Raw genomic sequence first — 26,216 nt, 5'->3', positions numbered from 1 at the left:
AAGCAAACCAGACCAGCAATAACACCAAGAACCACATAACACTTGAAACAAAGTAAACTAAAATCATTCTTGTCAGGGGCACTGGTGTGTTTTCCCACCTGTATCATTATAATATTAACATTTTACCAAAATATCTACATCTGAGGCAGCAAGTTTGCTTTACGCTTTCATCAATTTAGGGTTATGAAGTTTACTGTAGATGGATGTTGTTGCCCAATTTTTTTTCTGTCAGATGTAATGTTTTAAAAGATAAAGTTTCATGTGCAGGCATTTAAAGAGAGTACTGACTATAACTTGATGACAAACTTTTACTAAAAAATTAATGTAAGGTAAAGCTGCAAATAATTATATTTTGGACAATGTCAATAATTATCTAATAAAAATTAAGCCCTACTGATCAACACACAGCTGTTTCTTTACTGAATGAATTCACGTTTTAAACGAAATGAGTCAATGATTCAGTGAGCCATTTATAAAACCAGTGGCTGCGTTCAAAACCACAAACTACTACAGGTGCTGTTCATATAATTAGAATATCATCAAAAAGTTGATTTATTTCACTAATTCCATTCAAAAAGTGAAACTTGTATATTATATTGATTCATTACACACATACTGATATATTTCAAATGTTTATTTCTTTTAATTTTGATGATTATAACTGACAACTAAGGAAAATCCCAAATAATGATAAAATAATGATAACGCGCAGCATTTTAGGCTTCTGGTGTGGTCTAGGCCAACATGGATGTATGGCTGACAGTTAATCACACCCACAATGGAGAATAGACGGACAGACAGACAGACACACACTGAAATTAAATGATTTTATCATAATTTTTCTCCCCTAAAACTGATCGTGCAGACCAAACCTTAAGGCCTAGAGACTTGAAGTTTGGTCAGAATGAAGAGCTCCCTGTTTACTCAAACAGTAAACTGACTGAACTGCTGTGAAGAGAGAACTGAAGATGAACACCGAGCCGAGCCAGATAATGACTCGTTCACGGGTCAAGAACCGGTTGCATCGGTTTTCGGATCACCAGTCTTTCTTTCGGACAGTTCGATTCAATAAACCGATTGAAGAAAACGGTTCACTGGTTCTTTTGCGCTCCACGTAATGGTGTCATTGGTGATGATTGCCGTTGATTCAAGCCTTCGGTTTACCCGCGCTCAAAACATTAGCACAGAATCAGTTCGTTTCAGACGCTCTGTGTGTCAGGTCTGCATCACACTGAATCACACATGCGCAGTATCATCAGCTCCTCGGTTCTTGAATCAGGTTGTGTGGTGGGAGATAGTTGTTGTGAGGTAGTTTCTGCTACTCTTGTCTCCCTGCATCTTTTATTGCATTCTATTTTTAAAGTATAACACCCACCCACTGATGTGCAGACACAATCTTGGTTTATTAGGATGAAAAGTTATAAAGTTATAAAAATAAACTTGAATATTTGGTTGAATTAGAAACCAGAACCTCTGCAGTCCAGACGCAAAACATTAACCACTAGACCAAATCAGTCATGTTCTTAATTAAGATTTTTATCTGCTGTATGTGTTCATCTCCTGACTAACACAATTCCAAGACTGATAATGGTAGATGTAGAGATTTAATTACCATATTATGTGAAATATCTGAGTCCCTTAATCAGTCTTTAAAAATGACTGTTTATCAAAAAAGGGGTTTTAAAAGAATTTTTATTGTGCATAAAATAATATTCATGAGTTTTGCAGCACCGCCACCCAAAATAGTTTTACTAGACTCTTTATTTAGATCTAATGTAAAAGTTCCCATTCAAATTGTTATTACAAAGCTGTTACAAAGTTGATAGGCCTACAGTAATTTATTAGCAGAATAACATTGTGTATGCATGCACTCTCCATTAATGGGTACACATAACAATATAAAACATTTCCCTCGCAAAATGTGAAGTTTATTTCAGATTGCTAGTTTTGTTAAGCTATGGAACATTAGAATTTGTTGATGTGTTTAACAGACAATCTCTTGGTACTTGTATTCCAAATTCATGGATGCTTCTAATTTGATACCGACTCCAAATAATGAACTAGTACTTTTGCCATGAAGCTTGGTTTCTCGTTCCATAAGAGCTACGTATGGGCTCTGCTTTTATGTGTCTTGGAGTCAAAAAAGCTGGGAACCACTGATCTAAACTGTTAATATTCCAATTAACCTTGTCAAATCTTATCTGCTAATCAAAATTAGAACACAACATGATAATGGAGGAGGATAAAGAGGATGTTTGTGGTTGTTATGTGTGGTTGTTGTGGTAGTTAATATCGATGGTCATGGCCCTCTTCATCAATCCAAAGGCTTGCACCATACTTCTGCAATTTGATGGTATGATTGGCAGTAACGATAAAAGACCTGTCACTGGGGACATGGAAATTTTGGCAGATGACACCACTGCAGATTTTGTCGTCGTTTTCATCTTCCAAAAGGACAGTGGCATAGATGGTGCCTTCCCCGGCAAAGTTACATGTCTCGTTCTGCGGCAGGTGAATGTAACGGATCCGGGTGTCTGGTTTAAAAACCATCTTCACATCGGTGGAAATGTGCCCTGATACTGATGGATCAGTTTTTGATGCTTTACCTTCTATCCCTGCTCCCACATTTGTCACCATTTCTTCCAGCCTCATTGTATCCACTCCATAGAAAATCCGAAGATGCTTCCCGGTTGCGTTGGCCACGTGGGTATTTGAGCTTGAAGCCTCGTTCCCCATGTTTTAAATTGGAGCTGGGAAGGTCTGAATTTTTAAAGAAAGAAACAACGTAATATTTACAGATATGCAAAACACTGAAAGGTTGTTTTCATTTAAATCTTTTCAATCTTGGCACTTTTTTTTGTCATTCTGTGGCAGTAATTGCACTCTGTGCATAAAAGATATTTGTCTATATAAATTATTGCTTGGGAATTCTGCCCTGTGATTGCTTCAGAGAAGAGTATATCACTTGTTATATTGTCTTAACAACAGATCAAATTTCTGGCAATATACATTTTTAAATACAGGCTCCATTATAATTGACAAACCCAACCAACTACGCATCAAGTATAGAAGCAATTTTGTCATTTTAGTTAATCTGTGACGGTATCTTCATGGTGTAAATGTAAAAGTAAAGAGAAAATATAAAGAAACAGTCCATTATGCTGCTTTTACATACAGAATTAAATTTCACTACCTCTATAATCAAGAATATTAAATAAATACTTACTGCAGAGACAAGAGAAAATAACTGTTGTATATTTATTGGTTCAACAGGTGACTGGCAGTCAGTGTGTGCAGTAATCCACAAAAAGCAACTTTATATAGGTAACAGAGCTTAGAGTATCTGCTAAAAAACAAGCCCTACGCCCACAGCAGATGACGTATTTTTCACTGATCTGTTGTAACCTGACAAATTGCACAATTTGCACTTTAACTTATTTCATGAGAGTCATCCTTTGAGTAGTATCATGTCATTCAAGAGTTCATGTAGATCACAGGTAGGTGAGGTTGATCAGGGTTGGAGCTAAAAACCTGCTTTATTGAAACATAACCATCAACACCCAATTACCATAACAAATGTGCGTAAAACACACAGTTATGTACCTCCGGCAGAAAAACAGGCCCACAACATTAAAGATCCAGCAGTATATTTAACCATGAACATATCACTATTAAGTTTCATCTGACCATAGAAACTTTTCCTGTATGATAATTTCAGTCGTGTCTGATAACTGAATATGCTGGAGTTTGTTTTGGAATGAGTAAAGAGGACTTTTCTTGAAACCCTCCCAAAACAACATGTGCTGATGTAGGGGCTGTTGAATTTTTTTTAGGCTTTCTGACCCCAAAACTCTAATAATCTTTGCAGTTCTCCAGCTGTGATCCTTGTAGAGTCTTTGGCAACTCAAACTCTCCTCCTCACTGTCAATTAGGACCATACAGACACACGTCCTAGTCCAGCCAGATATATATATTTGCGCATATATATATATATTTTTTTTTTTGCTTATCGGAAAAAATTAACTCAAAAACCATAATATGATCCGAGCCATGAGTTTTACGATCCGTTGCACCACTACTGTTGGTAATTGCATGATACCTGAGACTGGAGTCCATTTGAGCATTACTAATTCTTTCATTATTTGCTGCTGATGTTATCTTTCATGTGCCATGACTTGCCCTCATTAACTGTAACTTGCGTTTCTCATATTTGCGTCAGTTCAAGTCAAGATCAAGTCAAGTTGAGCTTTATTGTCATTCCACTACATGTGTGGATATACAGTAGAACAAAATGTATTCTAGGAAAGGGTCCTTGTTTCAGGAGCTAGGGTTGTGGATGAGGTTTTGGTGGGGGGTTAGGTGATTGAAATTGAGTGCTTTCGCAGCCTAGGGGAAAAAGATTTTGAGCAGTCTTGCAGAGTGGACCCTGAGTGCTGTGGCGCCGTCTTCCTGATGGCAACAGCTGGAAGAGACTGTGGGAGGGATGGGGCGAGGTCCTTCACGATACTGTTGGCTATTCTGGAGCATTGTTTGCATCTGTGTTCACTGTTTGCTGGTGGGTCTTGCGGTCGGATGCACTACAGTTCCCATACCAGACAGTGATGCAGCTGGTCAGCACGCTCTCAATGTGGTGAGGATGGGTGGAAGGAAACTTGGTCTTTTAAGTCAGTGTAGGAAATGGAACCACTTTTGTGCCTTCTTGTATAGCGACATTGTGTTGGTGGTCCAGGTGAGGTCTTCTATTATGTGCAACCCCAGGAATTTAGCAATTCTTCTAAAGTCAATCATAAACTCTTTTTTTCTTACATTGCGGGACGGGTGGTTTGCACTACACCTTTCAAGTTGTGCCACTTCTTTTCTGTAGGGTGTTTCACTGCTGTTGCTGATGAGACCTACAACAGTTGTGTCATTAGCAAACTTGATGATGTGGTTGGAGTTGAACTTGGAAGTGTGGAATCAATATGGAATCTAGGCGTAACAAATAAATTAAAAGAGCCAACAATATCTGAAAGGAATCTTTTTAGATAAGACGAAAATACAGCCATATCAGATGCATGTTTTAAAATGAACGATCAATGAATGAACTAAAAAAAATTTTACACATTGATGGTTAAACATCCTTGAACATATTTCTAAAGCATCTTGCAGCATGTCATTAATAAGACAAATAAATGTATGACCCTTTTATGTAATCTCTTTATGACAGTGTTTCAACACTATACCAACATCCAAATTTAAGCTCCATTTCAAAATATCTGTATATAATCCAGACACCTAAAGCCAAAAATATATTTAAAAAGCACATACACATTCCAATCACAAATTGCTGTCTTAACCTACCCTTTTTTATTATTATTATTTAACAGACAGACATACAGATCAAAATAGTGCTGTAACAAGCAATCTAGTAATTCCAGAGTTGAAATAAAAGTGTGTAAATGTATAGGTGTGTGTGTGTGTGTGTGGGTGTAAGTGTGGGTTGGTGTGTGTGAATGAAAAGATACCCTTTCCTGAACAGCTTGCTTGCATTGTTTAGTTTGTTCCTTGCTGCCACTCTTAGCTTGTTAATATTTGCAGATGGAAACTCTTTTAAATTGTAATCTAAAAAAAATTAAAAACTATTATGATAAATATTTAGTGACAATTAACACAACCATACACAATATAATGAATACAAAATAATACAAGAAGTATCATACCAAAAATGGCATTGACATACATCTGCATTGACAAGGCATAAAGCAAAATTTGCCTGTGAACGCTTTATATAAATACAATATAATTAGGTCTAAATCCCAGTGATCACTTATATCAACGTTATATATCATTATATCGTCCACCCATTATGGAAGCCAGATTCAGCCACTTTGAGTAAAAAATAAGATTCTTTAAGTCATAATAATGAGAAACTTACTCGAAATAATGAGAAACTTTCTCATAATAATGACTTAAAATCTTGTAATAATGAGAAACTTTCTCGTAATAATGAGAAACTGTTACGTAACACAGAGACAGGATGTAATTGCAAGGAGTGTTTATTGACAAAAGCTCAAAAAGTCAGAAAAGCACGACCAGTTCACAGGGTAACACAGGGGGCGGACACAAGGCTGATGGCACGGTGACACAGGGACCTCGGTGGACAACGATGATGGTGCTTGCTTCAGTGATGATCCCTCGAATCCCGGTGAGTGTGCAATCCTCGTTATGGTGAACGGTAATCCAGTGCTAGGTGATGATCCAGGAACAACGACGACACAGGAAGACTCAGGCAGGAACTAGGAACATCTGCTGATCATCGCTGATCAGTGACTACGCCCATAGACACACACATAACAACACGTTAGACGAGAGAGAGAGTGAATTCATGAACCGTGACAGAAACTTTCTCATAATAATGACTTAACATCTCGTAATAATGAGAAACTTTCTCATAAAATTATGACTTAACATTTTGTAATAATGAGAAGCTTTCTCGTAATAGTAATTATGACTTAATCCATGCATAATAAAAAATAATAATAAAATCAAATAATGTGTGTCTGTGTTTGTTCTTTAAATACAATACTGGTAATAAAACTTGTCATATGGGTAAAGGCCTATAGAGGATAAAATAATATGTATGTCTACAGGATGGATAATCTAATTGAGTTTCTGCGAATGAGGAATGTTCCGGAGGAAACTGTTGAGAAACTGGAACAAGAAAAGGTAAGACAATGCAGCTGGACAAAAATGTGGCACAGATTAAGGACTGCAGGGCAGGGCTTTAGGCTTATACATAAAGTTTTCATAGTAACTTATACTTTCTTTAGTTACATTTAAGTTAATTTAGTACACTTTGGCCCTGCTTCACAGACAGGGCTTAGACTAAGCCAGAATTAGGCCTTACGGTGCATCCATGTCCTCCTAGAAAGTTCGTATTAACATGGTGGGAAGTCACTTTAACTTCAAATAGGAGTAAGATGGTGAAGTACTTTCTCTTAATTTATTACACAAAAACACAGTAATGCTTTTAAAATCTACTTCCAGAAAATAAAGAATGAGGAATGTTTTTATTTTATGTTTGTAATTAATTTACGAAGATACTGTAAACTTTGTTACATATTATATTGTTATATTATAATGTTATCATATTCTGTGCAGGCAATCAGCTTACTTTACTGTAAATAGAAAATCCTAGAAATATCACTGCTAAATACCTTTAAGTAATGTGTGTATTGTGGTAACTTGGTTCAGTTAAAACAGCTCAACATGCCTTTTAGTCTGAGACTAGCTTTGTCTGTGAAACCAGAGGTTGGAAACCATCTTGTCTGCCCCAGATTTCTTATCGCTGAGAAAGTTAGATCTATCACAAAGTTGGTTTTATTATTATATATAGTCAACACTTTAATTCTTCTATCAGCCCAAGAGGTAGACTGAGGCAGTGGAAGAGTAAGAAGCAGAAGACAAAGTGCATAGAATGAGCAGTCTATTTAATGATCTTGTGATATTAAATAATCAACAGTGATGACAATGCTTCACAAAATCATCCTTTGACGATAAAAACTTTGAGGTGGAGGTGTTCACTTCTCTCTAAACTATATATAGATATAGATTGTATATAGACCTTTTTCTTCGCTTCTCTATGGAGGGCGCCATAGCGGTGAATGACTTCCTGTAGGATGCTTCGAACTTCCGTTTAGTAACTGTCAAGTTAGTATAATGGCGAATCGCGGAGGCTCTGGGAAGTTTTGTGCTGCTAAAGGCTGTAAAAAAAAATCTTCTTGATCAAGAGTGTTATGATCACAAGCCAACAATAAGAGCAGAATGTAAATGCTCAAGACCATTTAAATTGCACAAGATGCCATCCGACGACGACGGTAAAAGAGAGTGGCTCGCAGCACTTAATTTGAAATGCCCGCCTCGTAACGTCCATGTATGCTCATTCCGCTTTTTGGACAGACAACTAACGACAGTAAATCCATATCCTGAACTTGCTTGGATATGATATGATCGGCTATGGATCGTCCATTAAGTAAGAAGAGAAGTCGACAAATGTGGTCGGACGAAAGTGAGAATATTTACTAGTGCACTGTGATGTTACACTTTTAGATCACTGTGAAATCCGATTGCTGATGTTGTGACCACATGGTGACATCACTGTAAGATCAATGTGTTGTGTGTTATTGTTCCTTCAAGCGCTAAAGATAACTATTCCGGCGCAGGAAACTGACTTCTTTCTGTGCTGTCAGGACATTCACAGGCAGCGCGTTCTCTTGAATGGTTTAAAAGCATTTGTATGAATAATAGCATGGTCATATAATGTAATGCTAGCTAAATGATGACAGAAAAAACAGATGCTGCGTTGACTATTTTAGCACGTTAAACTGTACAAAAATATATCTCATGTGTTAACATTGACAGCACTAATGTCTGTGTGTGTATATATATATATATATATATATATATATATATATATATATATATATATAATTTTTTTTGCACCCAACCATTTATCAATGAAAATTCTATGTTCACAGGCAAACTCAATGTCAAATATTAAACATGCATTTCCTTTTTTTGTAGATTGATGCCAGTGTCATCGAACTAATCATCGAACTAATGACAGATGAACAGTTAAAGACATACTTTCCATCATATGGTGATCGTTTGGCCATTTTGGGATTTTGCAGACAGAAAGCCATTAACAGGAATGATCCCAATAACAGGAAATTAAAACTTTGAGCCATTGAAATCTAAAATATCAAAAAAAATCAAAGTATGATGATTCTGCCACAAGTAAACAACACGCAGCAAAGACTCCTCACAAGACTATGAGAAAGGTAGAATTATGATGGATGAATTACGATGCAGAAAATGAAGTCTTTAAACTAGTGAGAACAAGAAGGGGTGGTGGCACACGAAAAGTTGATGTGTCAAAAGAATCCAAGAAATCTGATTTGATTCAGCAAGCTGTCAAGCTGTTTTTTACAGATGGAAAAAGTCCTGAGGGAGACATCACTGAGTTTGAGGTATATGCAAAGCAGGGGTGGGGAACGTTGATCCTGGAGGGCCTGTGTCCCTGGTGAGTTTAGCTCCACCCCTGATTTAAAGGATTTCAAAGAAATGTCTATTGATGAAGACATTACAGTTGGAAAACTGTATGTAGACACCAGGTTGCCACTTTTATGGTTCTACCTCACAACAAAGAAGATAAATAACACTGGCTTACATATGCAACATGAAATCGATGTGGCTCTCACTACACGAGAACTGAACTGTTCCCCAACAAAAATGCCAGCTGAAAGATCAGGAAATACAGATAACACAGATCTGGTTTACATAGGGAGCAACATGGATCCAGAGATGCCTTTTCTTTATTCAACAGAGATAATTTCCTCCACCCTAGATGAGAATGCTTTGGATGACAGCAACACATTCACATTTGTCACTAGAGACATTTTTTTGTTGATGTGGATGATCATATTACCTCTCTCACCTCTGAACACTATTGCACATAGTGAACAAATAAAAAGGATCTTAATTGTCAACCTTGGTCATGTCCTCAAAGAACTCATTGGTCATTTTTTGGATGAAAGTGTGTAAGGGTGTGAAATAAAAATTCTAATTATTGCACCAGATAGAAAACTTGAGAGGGGCCATGATGGTGGAAGAGTTGTGAGAGACTGTCTTTCTGAGTTCTGGAATGAGTTTTATGAACAGTGCACTATGGGCAGCTCTTTCAAGGTGCCTTTCCTTCGACATGATTTTGGACAAATGCACTGAGAAAGTGTCGGCCGCATTATTGCTTTTGGATGGAAAAAGGAAAAGTACCTTCCTGTGTAAATAAAAAGTTTATCATTATTATGAGATGTTAAGTCATTATTATGAGAAAGTTTCTCATTATTACGAGATTTTAAGTCATTATTATGGGAAAGTTTCTCATTATTACGAGATTTTAAGTCATTATTACAAGATGTTAAGTCATTATTATGAGAAAGTTTCTCATTGTTTTAAAATGTTAAGTCATTATTATGAAAAAGTTTCTCATCATTTTGAGATGTTAAGTCATTATTTTGAGAATGTTTCTCATTATTATAACTTAAAGAATCTTTTATTTTTTACTCAACATGGCGGAAACTGGCTTCCATAAGCCATAAACCTAACACCTAGATTTTTGTCAGTTTTCTTTTACAAACATCCAATTATGCTTCATAAACCAATAACGCATGTTGGAGTAAGGTCGACTTTTTAGTTTTTATTGTCAGGTAAGTTTTCAATCACATTTTCATCTTCAAACTGTCTTCAACTTGTGGCTGCCGGTTCAAATATAAATTTGAACTTTTACCTTAAAATAACATTAATGAAGATATATGGTACATAATTGTTTTGTTTTTTAAAACCTTTTTTCCAGCCAACTACCCCCATGAAACAAGCTAGTCAAACTAGTTTATTTTAACTTCCCAGATAAAATATGGATAAACATCTATATGTGAAGTATTTGACTATAATATATATATAGTGACATATATAGTGAGACGATCTGCACTAAGCCAAATCGCAATGTTGATATGTTTTTTTTTCTCAAGTCACGTTTAATCTCATCTCACTGTGAAAATGTTACTACAATCAACAGGTGTGGAAAAATGGCTTGAGAAAGACAAGTTCTCGTGTTGGTTGAAGCCGGTGCCTGGAATTGAAAAACTACATCGTTTGGAGATTTCTTTGTTACCCACCATTTCCTTCTGTGTGTAATGCATCTCACATTCACAGAACTTGTATTGTTTTGGAAGCAGACTCAGAAAAGGAAGATGGAAGTTAACAGGAAGTTTATTGACAACAGTGAGCAGGATAGAAAAAAGCAGTTAAGTGAGATGCACAATGATAAATTGGAGAACAGGATTCTGGCAGTGAATGGAATGTTTCCACTTTAGGTGACTGATGGATGATACGATGGGTGACAAGGCAGATATGGAGAAGGAATGAGGACAAAGCTGGGCAATTGCTGAATGAGGTAAGATAATAAAACCGGACAATGAGCTGGGTTAAGGTGTGTGCATTTATGATGGAGGTGATGAGTGTGATGTTGAGGTGCAGGTGTGAGTAATCAGTATTCGGAAGAGGGAGTGCACTGTAATTGGCTGGTGTGAGAACCTGGCAGATCTTTAAACAAAATAAATGTAATTTGAATCTTAAATTGTTCCATATTGTTAATATATTTTGACATCCACACAGAATTGTCTCCCATGCACAGATCTTATAGGGTTAGTTAATCTGAAAATTCTGTCAGTTATTACTCACCCTCATGTTGTTCCAACCCCGTAAGACTTTCATTCATCTTCGGAAAATAAATTAAAATATTTTTGATAAAATCCAAAATGCATGCACAAGAACTGAGAAGATGATGCCCACGATCATTTGATGGGAAAGCATTACATTTAATGACTTTGGACAACTTGTGACTGGCAAAAATGTAATTTCTAATTATCATCTTCTTTAATACAGTCAAGAGAGAGTGTGAAACCATCAGCTGTTTGCTAGGTAAATAGTAAAGCCGTAGTGAATGCCATAAAGAAACATATAATGATTATATGGTATGTACTGTATATCTCAATTTTCTTTTCTTTTTTGGTCCCCAGTCTGCCAGAAAGACCTGTCCAGTCTATACCAACATGAAAAAAAGATTCTTGGACTGGAAGAAAGTGAGTTCTATTGGCAAGTACATTTACAAACCAATGAATGTTTGTCTAACAAATGTCAATATAACTCCCCAAATTAAATATGATAAACATTAAAGGGATAACTAATTTACCAACATTTTTTTATATATCTGTGCTGACAAACTGCCATTGAGCTCCTCAGTGGTGAAACTCCTCCTCCTTCAATCAGTGGTGAACCAGGTGGAACAAATCTTCCACGTAATCTGAGCGTGCCAGTACCTGGCTTTGTTGTCTTTAGACCGCATTTAAGGCACCACAAGACCAAGGAAACCATCTTTGTCATCAAGGTGACTGTGCAAGACCAAGCCTTCCACAATACTGTGAAGGACAGCCGGTAAGCGCCATATTGGCCATGTTTGGCTAGACTGCCTTAAGCAGTCAAACACAAACTCTTGAACTCTTGTTGACTTTGATAGGACTTTTGCAGTGGTATTTGTAACTTCAAATGTTGTTTGTGGGGTAATCAAATTCCAAATTCATTGTTTGACAAAGAATGTGTTTGAAATTGTTAAAAGTAATTTCAACTTTGTAGAAATCTTAATAAACAAAGTTCTTAATTCAGTTAAAAATGTATAGTCTAAAATTAATTGGGCTAAAGATACTTTGTTTAAAGATAAGAAGGTTCTAAAAATTAAAATAACAATTGATTGTTTTGGAAAGGATATATAGTTGTGTGGCTACAATGATGCCTTAGAATAATTCTTGACTATGAAAATACTTCTTAAAAGTGGAAACCTTGTATTTTGTAATGACAGTACTGTGTTTATCTGAGGTGAATGTGAAGAATTGTTTAGTTTGACTGTCAACTCAAATAATAACTGGTATTTGTCATTTCTTTTGAGGTTTTTCACCTGTTTACTGCTATCAAGGAATGGTGAATGAAAGACAAACAACTGTTCCCATGGCTGTTTATTGAGTGAAATCCAGTTAAAAGCTTCATGTGGAGGGATTGTCCTTTTCAAGTGGGGAATTGCACAAGGAAAAGATCAGAACTTGACAGTGAAAAACCGTCTCTGAAGACTGGAGAAGGACCAGAAGAGTGACCACACGTGTCCAAAGAGACAAATAAAGACTGTTCCCGTCCTGTTGCTGTGATTTGAAATGGCTGATTCATTACTGGTAGAACAGCTAAAGACCGCAAGGACATCAGCGAAACGTCAGTTTTCTAGGTTGGCCAATAATGTGCTACGAATGCATACAATGATGTCGGAAGAGGAGCTTCGAGACAATTTTAAGAAGATCTCTGAAGAAGCTGGCAAAGTCCTGGAAGCCAACGATGATGTAGAGGGGCAATGTATTGAAGAAAGCTCCGATGCAGAGGAGTTGAGTGAGCAGCAAAAGAGGGACTTGGTCAAAACAGCTAATGAGTGTGAGAAGAAATTGCAAGAGCTAAAGGACCTCATACAAAAGACATTGTGGGCAAATTTCGGGGAATATGAACTGACACAATCAATTACAACAGCAGAGTCGCAAGCAGAAAACGTGGGAGCTGTGGACCCAAGTAGAAACCCAGATGCATATCACTTCATGATCGGACAGCTAGAGAAATTTGTGAAGGCTGCGAAGGAGGTGCATAAACATTGGAAGTGCTGGGCTCCCCCAGCAGAGCAACAACAGTTCCAGAGTCGTATTCAAGGCCTTGAGACTGTCCTGCCAAAACTCTCAATAAGACAAGCAGACTTTACAGGGGCACATGTCAGAGAAGAAACAAGCAAATTGAGTACTAATTCAATCAGTTGTGTGGCCACACCAGCAATTAAGTTAAAGCCAGCTGCCCTCCCAAAGTTTTCTGGCATCCGACGAGAGTTTCACCGGTGGAAAAAAGATTGGGAAGCGCTCCAGATGCAGGGAGAACCTACTGGATCCAAAGAGGTTAAAAAGTTCCAACTTCTCGACAGTGTGGATGAGAAGATAATACGAGACCTCCGCCTTACAACTTGCATAACTGCTGAGGACATGTTCCGGGTCTTGGAGAACCGCTTTGGTAATAAGACAACTATAGCCCTTGAAATAGTAGAAGAGCTCCAAAGACTCCAAGCAGTTAAAGGTAACCAGCCTAGGAGGATTGTTGAGCTAATTCAATCTGTAGGAAAAGCCCTGGTCGATCTGAACGAGCTTGGCAAGACCGGCGCAATAAAGAACCCTCTTGTAACAAAAACGATAGAGAGTAAACTTCCTGATGGTCTGAAGAAGGAATGGCTTCTTCATGTAGCTGGCAAAAATGATGAAGCAGAGGAGGACAAGCGATTTGACTACCTCCTCACGTTTCTTCAAGGTCAAGAAGCCATCTATGAGAAGCTGGACCAACTGAGAGAGGAGGAACCAAAACCAAAATCTGAACCTCGGCAAGCTCAAACCAGAACCTCCACCCAATTAAGCAACCAGGCTCAAGGATGTGTGGTCTGCGGAGATGGCAAGCATAAGAAAAGGATATATTTTTGCCAGAAGTTTCGCACTCTTAAGTTGTCATAGAAAAGAAATGCTGTCAGGAAGCTGGGAGCCTGCAAAAAATGCCTGGAGATTCACAATGAAGGTGACTACTGTAAACCAGAGTTTCTGTGCAGGAGGCCAGACTGCATAGAACAGCGTGCTGCAGAACACCACTATTACCTTTGCCCAAGAGCTGGTACGTTCAAAGGGAATGTTGTCCAGGGGTCCAATAACCACGGCAAAGTGGGAGGTGACACAAGGGAGTGTTACACCCAAGCCCAAGAAGAATTTGTTAAAAGTCTCTCACCTGAACTTGCAGAGAAGTGTCGCAATGCCTTTTGCAACACCGTAGTCAGTTGCTCTCATTTGTCCAACCAAAGCAGTCTTCTAGCAGAGAATGGAATAGTGGAGTGGCCAGTCATCATGATGCTCTTAGAGGTCACAGCCAATGCAGGACAAAAAGTTGGGACTTTGATCGACCTGGCATCGGATACAAACTACATAACTCATGATGCAGCAGATCGTTTGAAGCTTAGAAGTGAAGCCATAACCCTTGTTGTCCATGGCGTGGGAGGAATGAAAGTTCAAGTTACCACAAAACGGTACCTCCTAAAGATCCGGATCCGCACAGAGCAGGGCAACTTCAGATCCCACCAACTCCTCTGCTATGGTTTAGACAGCATTGCAGATATCCATAAACATGTGACAGCCAAAAGACTCCAAAAGTTCTTTCCAGATGTCCCCCAAAATGAACTGGTGAGACCAAGACAGATACAGCTTTTGATAAGCCATAAGGAAGGGCGACTGGTCCCACAGAAAATGCGCACCATTGGGGACCTTGTACTATGGGATGGGCCATTGGGAAAGACAATTGCAGGGACACACCCTGGTCTATTTGAAGAGGTTACAGTTACAGCACACCAGTCCAGAGCGCACTTCGCCAGGTCTATGAGAACAGCAGCATTGATGTATGAAGAACATATCTGCACCAAACCTACCATCAAGTCGTCTTATTCTGCTATTACACATCGGGATTTTATTGAGTGGTGGCGATGGGATAGCATTGGCGCCCCCTGCACTCCAAAATGTGGAGGATGTCGCTGCGGCAGTTGTCAACCTGGTGGCAAAGAAATTACTCTGGCTGAAGAAAGGGAGCTGGAAGTTGTAAGGGGTGGCCTGACTTATGTTGGTGCTGATGACCACAGTGATAGTCCACACTGGCATGCAAGATATCCTTGGCTCATGGACCCATCTAAATTGCCAAACAACAGAGATGCAGTGGAGGCAACCTTCCTCAGAACAGAGAGACAGCTCGACAAAGAACCGCAGTGGAAAAAAGCCTATGGAGCTCAAGTCCACGAAATGGTTGACCGCCGGGCTGCAAAGAAGTTGACCAAGGAGGATCTAACCAACTGGAATGGACCTGTCTGGTATATTAGTCATCTTATCGCACCCAACCCCCATTCTGTTACAACTCCGGTAAGACTTGTTTGGAACAGCAGTCAGAAGTACAAAGGCCAAAGTCTTAATGACCTTTTGATGAAAGGTCCTGACGTTCTCAACTCGATTAGAGCTGTCCTCCTCAAGTTCCGCCAAGGCTCCTTCGCCGCTCTAGGAGATGTCAGAAAGATGTATAATTCTGTGTGGCTCGAGGAGAGGGAAGTCCATCTACACCGGTTCTTGTGGCGTGATTCAGAGGACAATGAGCTAGAACAATACGCCATAACCAGAGTGAATATCGGGGACAAGCCAGCAGGATGCATAGCACAACTTACTATGAGGGAGACTGCTAACCTGCCTCAGTTCAGCCACCTCACAGAGGAATGTCAAGTATTACATGAGCACAGCTATGTCGATGACATCTTGACATCCCATAACTGCAGTGAAAGGCTCAAAGTCATTACAAAGAATGTGGAGCTGATTCTAAAAGCAGGAGGGTTTGCATTGAAGCCTTGGGTCTTCTCAGGCCAAAGTAAAGGAGAAAGAGAAAAGGCATCACCAAATTTTGTTGTCCTGCCGAACCAGCTTAAGGAGGAAGAGAACAAGGCGCTCGGTCTCGGCTACATTGTGGATGAAGACATGTTGCATGTCATGGTGAGGGTCAACTTCTCCAGGCGGAGGAAAAAGATGAGACTTGGACAAAACCTGCTGCTTGAAGAAGTACGAGCACAGACACCAGACCCGCTGACAAGACGTGAACTGCTGAGTCAAGTTGCTGGCTTGTATGACCCAGTTGGCCTAACAACACCATTAAAGCAAAAAGGGGCTATCTTGGTCCGAAGGGCATTCCAAGAGGCAAAACCAAAGTGCAGCATGGTCAAGGACACATGGGACCTTCCCCTGTCGGATGAGCTCCGCAAAGATGCAATTGGAATTTTTGAGGAGTACGTACAGCTAAGCAAAGTAATGTTCCCAAGAGCCCTTACTCCACCAAAGGCAACAACTGAACCAGTCGCTGTCACTTTTTCAGATGGTAGTGAAAGCTCCTATGGTGCTGTCCTCTACCTGCGGTGGAACTGCAACAAACAATTAACAATTCGACTAGTGGAGTCAAAAGCAAAGCTGACACCTCTAGACCAGAAGGGGGATGCGGTCAAATCAGAACTTTGTGGTGCAGTTTTTGCAAGTCGCCTGAAAAAGTACTTTGAACAGCATACCCAGATCCACATAAAAAGGTGGTACCATTTGTTAGACAGTCAGACTGTTCTTGGAGCTATCCAGCGTGAAAGCTATGGATTTCAGACTTTCTTCGCTAATAGAATTGGAGAGATCCAAGAGAGCACACAGCTACAGGACTGGTGGTGGATCCCTGGACCACTCAACATAGCCGACATTATCACTCGAGGAGCTGGGCCAAAGGAACTTGATGCGCATTCAGAGTGGCAGCAAGGGCCAGAGTTTCTACATCTTCCAGAGAGCGAGTGGCCAATTATGTCATCAAAAGATGTGTCTGTAACAGCTCGAGAAAGCATTAACAATATGCAAAAGAAGTCGTTTGTGGCTGCACTCACCAGAGCTCAAGCGAAAAGTCTTCCAAGTCTTGCGGGACGACTTCCTGCTGGTGCAGCTGTCCTAAACCTAGTAGATGAGAGGCGCTTTAGTAGTCTTAAGTGTCTAATCAAGACGGTTGCTTTCATCTGGAGAGCCGCCAAAAGGTTTACATCTGTAACAAAGTCCATTGAGACCCCAAAGTGGGAGGCGATTCCCACAAAAGGAGTTATCACCGTCACAGAACGTCAAGAGGCAATAAGAGACATCTATCTTGCTGCTCAAGAAGGGGTAACATTTCCAGTCACTACTACGGACCGCTTGGTTGTGTACAGAGAGCCAGAATCTGGGCTACTAGTCTGTGGTGGGAGAATCCATGGCTTCAGGGAGGATGGCGCTGCAGTTCCCCTTTTGCCTTTCAATGCATGGGTCTCTACTTTAGTGGCACGGGAGGCGCACAATGAGGGTCATGAAGGTGTGGCTGCAACCTTGCTGAAAATGAGGAGGAAAGCCTGGGTCATCCAAGGGAGGAAAATTGCTCAAAATGTAGTGGAGAACTGCCTTTTCTGCAAAAAGTCAAGAGCAAGAAGGTGCAAACAGGTGATGGCTGACCTACCTCTTGAAAGAACCACACCTGCAGCTCCATTCGAGTTCACTACAGTCGACCTCTTTGGACCGTACCTTGTCAAAGATGACATCAAGAAACGGGTCTCCATGAAAGTGTGGGGTGTCGTCTTCAGTTGTATGGCCAGCAGGGCAATTCATGCAGACCTGGTCAACACAATGTCGACAGAGAGCTTTTTGATGGCTTACCAACGCTTTACTGCAATAAGAGGGCACCCAAAAAAGATCTGGTCCGACCCGGGGACAAACTTCATCGGCGCTAAACCTGTCCTAAGAGAGCTGTACCAGTTCCTGGATGCTCAGAATAGAACTTCAATAGAAGAGATGTCTGCTCAAAAAGGTACCAAATGGGAGTGGACAATTCACCCTGCTGACTCACCTCACCGCAATGGGGCTGCTGAAGCCGCTGTCCGCATTCTCAAGAAGGCACTGCAGAGCCTGGGCAACAACACTGGCCTCAGCTACAGCGAGCTTCAGACAACACTACAACTTGCTGCAAACCTTGCTAACGAATGCCCAATAGATGCCAGGGTGCAGACCCATGAAGAAAGTGTGCAGTATGTGTCACCAAACACACTTCTCCTGGGCCGAGCCTCTTCAAGTGGTGAGATTAGAACATTTGACTTTGCAAATTACCCTTACAAGAGACTCCGAGAGATGCAGAACCAGGTCAACAAGTTCTGGAGGTCTTGGAGCCAACTTGCCGGCCCAAACTTATTTCTGAGAAGTAAATGGCACACTTCGCATCGCAATGTTGCTGTCGGAGATATTGTCTGGTTGTGCGACCAAAATGCAGTGAGGGGCCAATTCAAGCTAGGACGGGTCGTGAGAGTCAATCCAGATGCTAAGGGCATTGTTCGAGACGTGATCGTCAAAGTGGTCCAAAGCTCCTGCCTTCCTGTCACAAAACCTGCACTAAACCGTCCATCGATCAAAGTCCTGAAAGAAGCTTTCCAAACCACAGTCCTGCACAGAGATGTTCGACGCCTGGTTGTCTTGCTACCAGTTGAGGACCAAACTCTGAGCTGACTGGCAGTAAGCAGGTGCTGATTTGCGATCTTTCCATCGGTTCCCATGGGAAGATCGAGTGGGAGGTGTGCTGACAAACTGCCATTGAGCTCCTCAGTGGTGAAACTCCTCCTCCTTCAATCAGTGGTGAACCAGGTGGAACAAATCTTCCACGTAATCTGAGCGTGCCAGTACCTGGCTTTGTTGTCTTTAGACCGCATTTAAGGCACCACAAGACCAAGGAAACCATCTTTGTCATCAAGGTGACTGTGCAAGACCAAGCCTTCCACAATACTGTGAAGGACAGCCGGTAAGCGCCATATTGGCCATGTTTGGCTAGACTGCCTTAAGCAGTCAAACACAAACTCTTGAACTCTTGTTGACTTTGATAGGACTTTTGCAGTGGTATTTGTAACTTCAAATGTTGTTTGTGGGGTAATCAAATTCCAAATTCATTGTTTGACAAAGAATGTGTTTGAAATTGTTAAAAGTAATTTCAACTTTGTAGAAATCTTAATAAACAAAGTTCTTAATTCAGTTAAAAATGTATAGTCTAAAATTAATTGGGCTAAAGATACTTTGTTTAAAGATAAGAAGGTTCTAAAAATTAAAATAACAATTGATTGTTTTGGAAAGGATATATAGTTGTGTGGCTACAATGATGCCTTAGAATAATTCTTGACTATGAAAATACTTCTTAAAAGTGGAAACCTTGTATTTTGTAATGACAGTACTGTGTTTATCTGAGGTGAATGTGAAGAATTGTTTAGTTTGACTGTCAACTCAAATAATAACTGGTATTTGTCATTTCTTTTGAGGTTTTTCACCTGTTTACTGCTATCAAGGAATGGTGAATAAAAGACAAACAACTGTTCCCATGGCTGTTTATTGAGTGAAATCCAGTTAAAAGCTTCATGTGGAGGGATTGTCCTTTTCAAGTGGGGAATTGCACAAGGAAAAGATCAGAACTTGACAATATCTGTCATCATCTACTGCTACTCAGACTTTTTTTTTCAGACTTTATGACTCTGTGGAACACAAAAAGTAAACTTTGGAAGAATGTTCTGATTTGTTCTTTCCATGTAGTGAAATTTAACAGAGCCAATCTGTTTTTAAACTCTAAAAGGAATTAAAAAAAATAACCATGAAATAGGTCCACATGACTCATGTACTGTTTTCCACGTTGAAACAATACAATAGCTTTGGGTGAATAAAAACCCTTACTTGATTATCTCTCTGGGTATTTCTGAATTATTTATTATTTATGCATTTAAGATTGAATTGATTGTTTAGAGCCCTATCCCTTTTTTGGTTAGATGTCTCTACTCAAACCTTCTCCATCTGTTTTGTCCTTTATTCCAACCCATTTTCTCTTTTATGAAATTATGTATACATGAGACTAGTACGTTTTGATTTGTTTAACATTTCAAGAGTATAAGTAAAGGAGAACACACCCTGCTGATCATATAATGTTCATGTCATGATACAAGAAGCGGAAGCAATGATGCAAGTAACTCTTTATTGAGAGTAGAAAACACAAAGAAGTACTGGAACTCGGGTGGGCTGGTGGTGCAGGGACTAGATGGTAAGCGTGCTGGTGAAGACAGGTGACGGTGAATATCCAGACGAGATGACGCACACCACAAAGACACCGAACAGGAACTTGAATCCAGAACAGGACTGGAACGGCACACGATGACACACACTGAGGACACTCAAACAACAATCTGACAAAGAGAGGAGAGTGCGATTCTTTATAGGTGAGTGAATTGGCAGCAGCTGATGCGGGGAATGAGATCAGCTGGCGTTCTAATCAGCAGGAACAAGCGGTCACGCCCACTCACACCCACAAACACACAGAACAACAAATACACTAGACACGAAGAAAACTGTGAATTCATGAACCATGACAGTACCCCCTCTCCTAAGAACGCCTCCTGGTGTCCCTTACCTGTCGATTGTAACCATCAATAAGGGAGTGATCCAGGATGTCTGTAGCAGGAACACAACTTCTCTCCTCCAGACCGTAACCCTCCCAGTCCACCAAGTACTGGAATCCGCGTCCCCTCCACCCAGAATACGATTAACCAAATATGTAGGTTCCCCTTCTACGAGTTGTGGCGGAGGGGGGGGCAGGCAGATTAATATGAGAATGAAACAAAGGTTTTACTTTGGAAACATGGAAGATGGAATGAATCCTCCTGTACACTGGAGGGAGTTTGAGGCAGACTGCCACCAGGCTAATGATTTTGATGACAGTGAACGGGCCGATAAATGTGGGAGCAAGTTTATTAGAGACGGAACGCAGAGGAATGTTCTTGGTAGAAAGCCACACTTTTTGACCAACGACTGATATGGGAGGCCTAGACCGGTAGCGATCGGTTTTGGCCTTGGTGCGTGCTCCCGCTTGGAGTAGAGTCTCGCGAGCTCTAGTCCAAGTGCGATGACACCTCTGGACGAAGGTGTGAGCGGAGGGAACGGCAACTTCAGATTCCAGACTAGGAAAAATTGGTGGCTGGTAACCTAGACTACACTGAAATGGAGATAGGCCCGTAGATGATACTGGTAACGAATTGTGGGTGTACTCCACCATTGACAGTTATTGGCTCCATGAGGAAAGATTCTTGGAGACAAGACATCGCAACGTTCTCTCCAAATCCTGGTTGGCTCTCTCAGTTTGGCCATTGCTCTGGGGATGAAACCCTGAGGACAGACTGTCAGTCGCACCCAGTAATTTACAATACTCTTGCCAAAATTTGGACACAAATTGAGGTCTTCTGTCCGAAACCACGTCTGTCGGGAGGCCATGTAAGCGAAAGACGTGGTTAACGACTGTTAACGCTGTCTCCTTGGCTGAGGGTAATTTGGGCAAGGGAATGAAATGGACAGCCTTCGAAAACCGGTCCACCACTGTCAAAACTACCGTGTTACCCTGAGAGGGTGGGAGGGCGGTGACAAAATCTATGGGACCAGGGTCCTGAAAGGATCGGCAGCGGTTGAAGGAGCCCATATGGGGGTCGATTGGAAGTCTTACACAAACTGAACAAGCCGAAACAAAACTGTGAACATTCCGAGTCATACGTGGCCACCAAAATCGTTGCTTGACTAAAGATGTAGTGCGACTGACTCCTGGATGGCAAGCCACATTGGAACAATGCCCCCACTGAATAACGTTGGACCGTAATCCCTCTGGCACAAATAAACGGTTCGGTGGACAATCGACCGAAGGCGTTACCCCTTTTCAGGCTGTCTCGACCTTCGATTCAACCTCCCATGAGAGTGTGGAGATAATTAGGCTCTCTGGAAAAATGCACTCGGGAGTAGAAAAAAAGTGCCCACCGAGCCTGCCTGGAGTTCAATCTTTTAGCGGATCTAATGTATTCCAGATTCTTATGATCGGTCCAAACGATAAAAGGTACCCCCAACCCTTCTAACCATTGACGCCATTCTTCCAATGCTAACTTGACTGCCAACAACTCTCTGTTACCAATATCATAATTACGTTCGGCAGAGGACAAACGGTGAGAAATAACGCGCATGATGCACTGTCATCTGCAGAAGAACGTTGGGATAGCACTGCACCTACCCCTACCTCTGACTCATCAAACCTCCACCACGAACTGACACGATGGATCAGGGGTAACTAAGATGGGGGCTGAAACAAAGTGGCCCTTCAGTTTGGCAAACGCAGCCTCAGCTGCGTCTGACTACCTGAACGTAGTTCTGGGGGAGGTCAAGGCGGTCAAAGGCGAGGCTAGTTGGCTGAAATTGCGAATGAACCGCCGGTAGAAATTGACGAACCCCGGAAACGTCAGTAGGGCCTTACGGGAATCTGGACTTGGCAAATCCACCACAGCCTTAACCTTTTCAGGATCCATACGCATTCCCTCAGACGACAGGATGTACACTGAGAAAAGAACAGACTGTGCATGTAAAGCGCATTTCTCTGCCTTGACAAAAAGCCCATTCTCTAGCAGCCTCTAAAGCACTTGTCGAACGTGCTGCACATGCTCCTGGAGAGAAGAAGAACAAAACAATATGTCATTCAGGTAGACTTAAATGAATTAATCGACCATATCTCGCAGCACGTCGTTGACGAGTGCCTGTAATACTGCTGTTGAGTTGGACAAGCCGAAGGGCATGGCCATTTTGGGATTTTGCAGACAGAAAGCCATTAACAGGAATGATCCCAATAACAGGAAATTAAAACTTTGAGCCATTGAAATCTAAAATATCCCAAAAAATCAAAGTATGATGATTCTGCCACAAGTGAACAACACGCAGCAAAGACTCCTCACAAGACTATGAGAAAGGTAGAATTATGATGGATGAATTATGCTGAAAATGAAGTCTTTAAACTAGTGAGAACAAGAAGGGGTGGTGGCACACAAAAAGTTGATGTGTCAAAAGAATCCAAGAAATCTGATTTGATTCAGCAAGCTGTCAAGCTGTTTTTTACAGATGGAAAAAGTCCTGAAGGAGACATCACTGAGTTTGAGGTATATGCAAAGCAGGGGTGGGGAATGTTGATCCTGGAGGGCCTGTGTCCCTGCTGAGTTTAGCTCTAACCCTGAGAAAAACTAAAAACCTACCTGTATTCTGAAGACCTTGATTAGCTTGTTCAGGTGTGTTTGATTAGGGTTGGAGCTAAACTCTGCAGGGACACAGGCCCTCCAGGATCAACGTTCCCCACCCCTGATTTAAAGGATTTCAAAGAAATGTCTATTGATGAAGACATTACAGTTGGAAAACTGTATGTAGACACCAGGTTGCCACTTTTACGGTTCTACCTCACAACAACGAAGATAAATAACACTGGCTTACATATGCAACATGAAATCGATGTGGCTCTCATTACACGAGAACTGAACTGTTCCCCAACAAAAATGCCAGCTGAAAGATCAGGAAATACAGATAACACAGATGTGGTTTACATAGGGAGCAACATGGATCCAGAGATACCTTTCCTTTATTCAACAGAGATAATTTTCTCCACCCTAGATGAGAATACTTTGGATGACAGCAACACATTCACATTTGTCACTAGAGATATTTTTTTGTTGATGTGGATGATGTGCATATTACCTCTCTCACCTCTGAACACTATTGAACATAGTGAACAAATAAAAAGGATCTTAATTGTCCACCTTGGTCATGTCCTCAAAGAACTCATTGGTCATTTTTTGGATGAAAGTGTGTTAGGGTGTGAAATAAAAATTCAAATCATTGCACCAGATGGAAAACTTGAGAGGGGCCATGATGGTGGAAGAGTTGTGAGAGACTGTCTTTCTGAGTTCTGGAATGAGTTTTATGAACAGTGCACTATGGGCAGCTCTTTCAAGGTGCCTTTCTTTCGACATGATTTTGGACAAATGCACTGAGAAAGTGTCGGCCGCATTATTGCTTTTGGATGGAAAAAGGAAAAGTACCTTCCTGTGAAAATACCTCCAGTATTTTTGGAGCAGGCCGCTTTTGGAAGTGCGAAAAGCGATGTCATTGAGAATTTCCTGAAATTTGTTCCAGAATCAGAACAAGCAGTCTTTGAAGCCCGGCGATCTGACTTCAACACTGTTGACAAAGAAGAACTGCTTGAGGTTTTGGATGGCTATAGCTGTCACGCTCTCAGTCTCTGTTTTCCTGGGTGTTCCCTAGTGAGCTCACTTCTCCTTAGGCACTTCACCATAGGCACTTTAATTCCTCTAGTCTGGTTGTGTCTTCACAGTAATTGCACTCCAATTAGAATCGCACAGGTGCTGACAATCCTCTGTCATTAGTCTCCCTATGTATAGCTGTCTTTCTCTGTCATCTGTATGGAGTCCTTACCCTATGTGTGAGTTGTGCTCGTCTCCCGAGTTTTCCCTTTACCTTCTTGTTCCTCTGAGTTCTTATCCGTTTCATCCGGTTCCCTCTTTTGTTTGGTTTGTCTCCCATGACTGTTTATTTTGTATTTTTCCCCTCTGTAAATAAAAACCCATACTTGCAATTGGATCCTACCCTCTCCTTGTGTTTTCCCAAACCCAACCATCACAGAAGGACTCCATCCACAGAAGGACTCCATCGACAAGGATCCAGCGGAATGTCTGCTGCCATGTTCTCCCCAGCCAGCAAGCGGGAGAAAGGTGGCTTCGAGGGCTCTCGCCTAGTGGTGTTCCGGGGAATCAGGGGAGGTCGCTCCGGAACAAACAGCCGGGAGGAGGTCCGGCAGCGATCTCCACTGTGGGCGCCCGTCGACCCGGGATTCGGTTGGGGGCTGCCAGTTCCCCAGTATGTCCCGAGAGGAGAGGGGAAACGCAGATCGCCAGTCCTGTTCATCGGCACAAAATGGCCGCCAACCCAGCGCTACAGTACAAGAAGGCCACTAGTCCAGCGCCACAGTACAAGATGGCCGCCAGTCCAGCGCCACAGCACAAGATGGCCGCCAGTCCTGTGGTGCTGCACAAGATGGCCGCCAACCCAGCACCACAGCACAAGATGGTCGCCGACCAAGGGGCAAGGAACTCGACCGGAAGTTGAAGTCGGGTGGGGGCTGCCATCTTTTAGCAGAACTTCACTTGCGTTAGCATTCCCATTGACTCCCATTCATTTTGGCGTCACTTTGACAGCGAATAACTTTACATCTGAGGCGTTTAAAGACTCTGTTTGTCCATTATTTATTTCTAAAGATACACGACAATGTATAAAGTGCTCCATTACCTTCTATGTTACATTATGGCCCCGTATAAACAGTTTTTGTAAAAAATAGGCTAACGATTGCGTCATAACCACTCGGCTCTCTGTCGCATTACCGTACAGACAGGTGGAGAAGCTCGCAGGCAATTAACTAAATATGGCGTACTGGTGTTACATTTTAAAATACTATACAAAATAATTAATCAGAATACTTACTCCTGCTCACTCACGACAAAGAACTCCCCGCTCAAGCTCGACGTCTCTGCAAGATTAACGATGGCAGTTTGCACGCACAGCCACTTAGAAGATTTACATCTGTCAGACAAGTTGCTGACATCGTCAAGCTTCGTTTGAGTCTGCGCGTCAGAAACGGAAGTGCTAAAAAACGCTAAAACTGGGCTTCATTTAGCTCAATTGAGTTCCAATGGGGTCGCTGTGTCCATTTCTTTTACTGTCTATGTCGCCGACCCAGTGTCACAGCACAAGATGACCACCCGCTCAGAGCCACAGCACAGGATGGCCGCTAACCCAGCGCCACAGCACAGGATGGCCGCTAACCCAGCGCCACAGCACAGGATGGCCGCTAACCCAGCGCCACAGCACAAGATGGCCGCTAACCCAGCGCCACAGCACAAGATGGCCGCTAACCCAGCGCCACAGCACAGGATGGCCGCCAGTCCAGCGTCACAGTACAAGATGGCCGTCAGTCCAGCGCCACAGCACAAGATGGTCGCCAGTCCAGTGCCACAACCCATGATGGCCGCCAGCCTAGCACCACAGCACAAGATGGCCGATTCAACA

At 41.5% G+C, this 26,216-nt stretch overlaps 1 long non-coding RNA gene across 1 annotated transcript; it reads right to left on the bottom strand.

Moving 5' to 3' along the window:
- Nucleotides 1-1,673: 1,673 nt before the first annotated feature.
- Nucleotides 1,674-3,324, bottom strand: LOC113067427 (uncharacterized). The gene is made up of 2 exons (XR_003279342.1): nucleotides 3,227-3,324; nucleotides 1,674-2,760 (listed from the first exon to the last, which is right to left on the bottom strand). It is a non-coding gene; the product is annotated as an uncharacterized LOC113067427 (long non-coding RNA).
- Nucleotides 3,325-26,216: the final 22,892 nt, after the last annotated feature.

This window comes from Carassius auratus, chromosome 4 (assembly GCF_003368295.1).
Source record: "Carassius auratus strain Wakin chromosome 4, ASM336829v1, whole genome shotgun sequence".
In the NCBI taxonomy this organism is placed as follows: domain Eukaryota; kingdom Metazoa; phylum Chordata; class Actinopteri; order Cypriniformes; family Cyprinidae; genus Carassius; species Carassius auratus.
The sequence above is the reverse complement of the archived record's forward strand: the minus strand, read 5'-3'. Positions and strand labels throughout refer to the sequence as shown.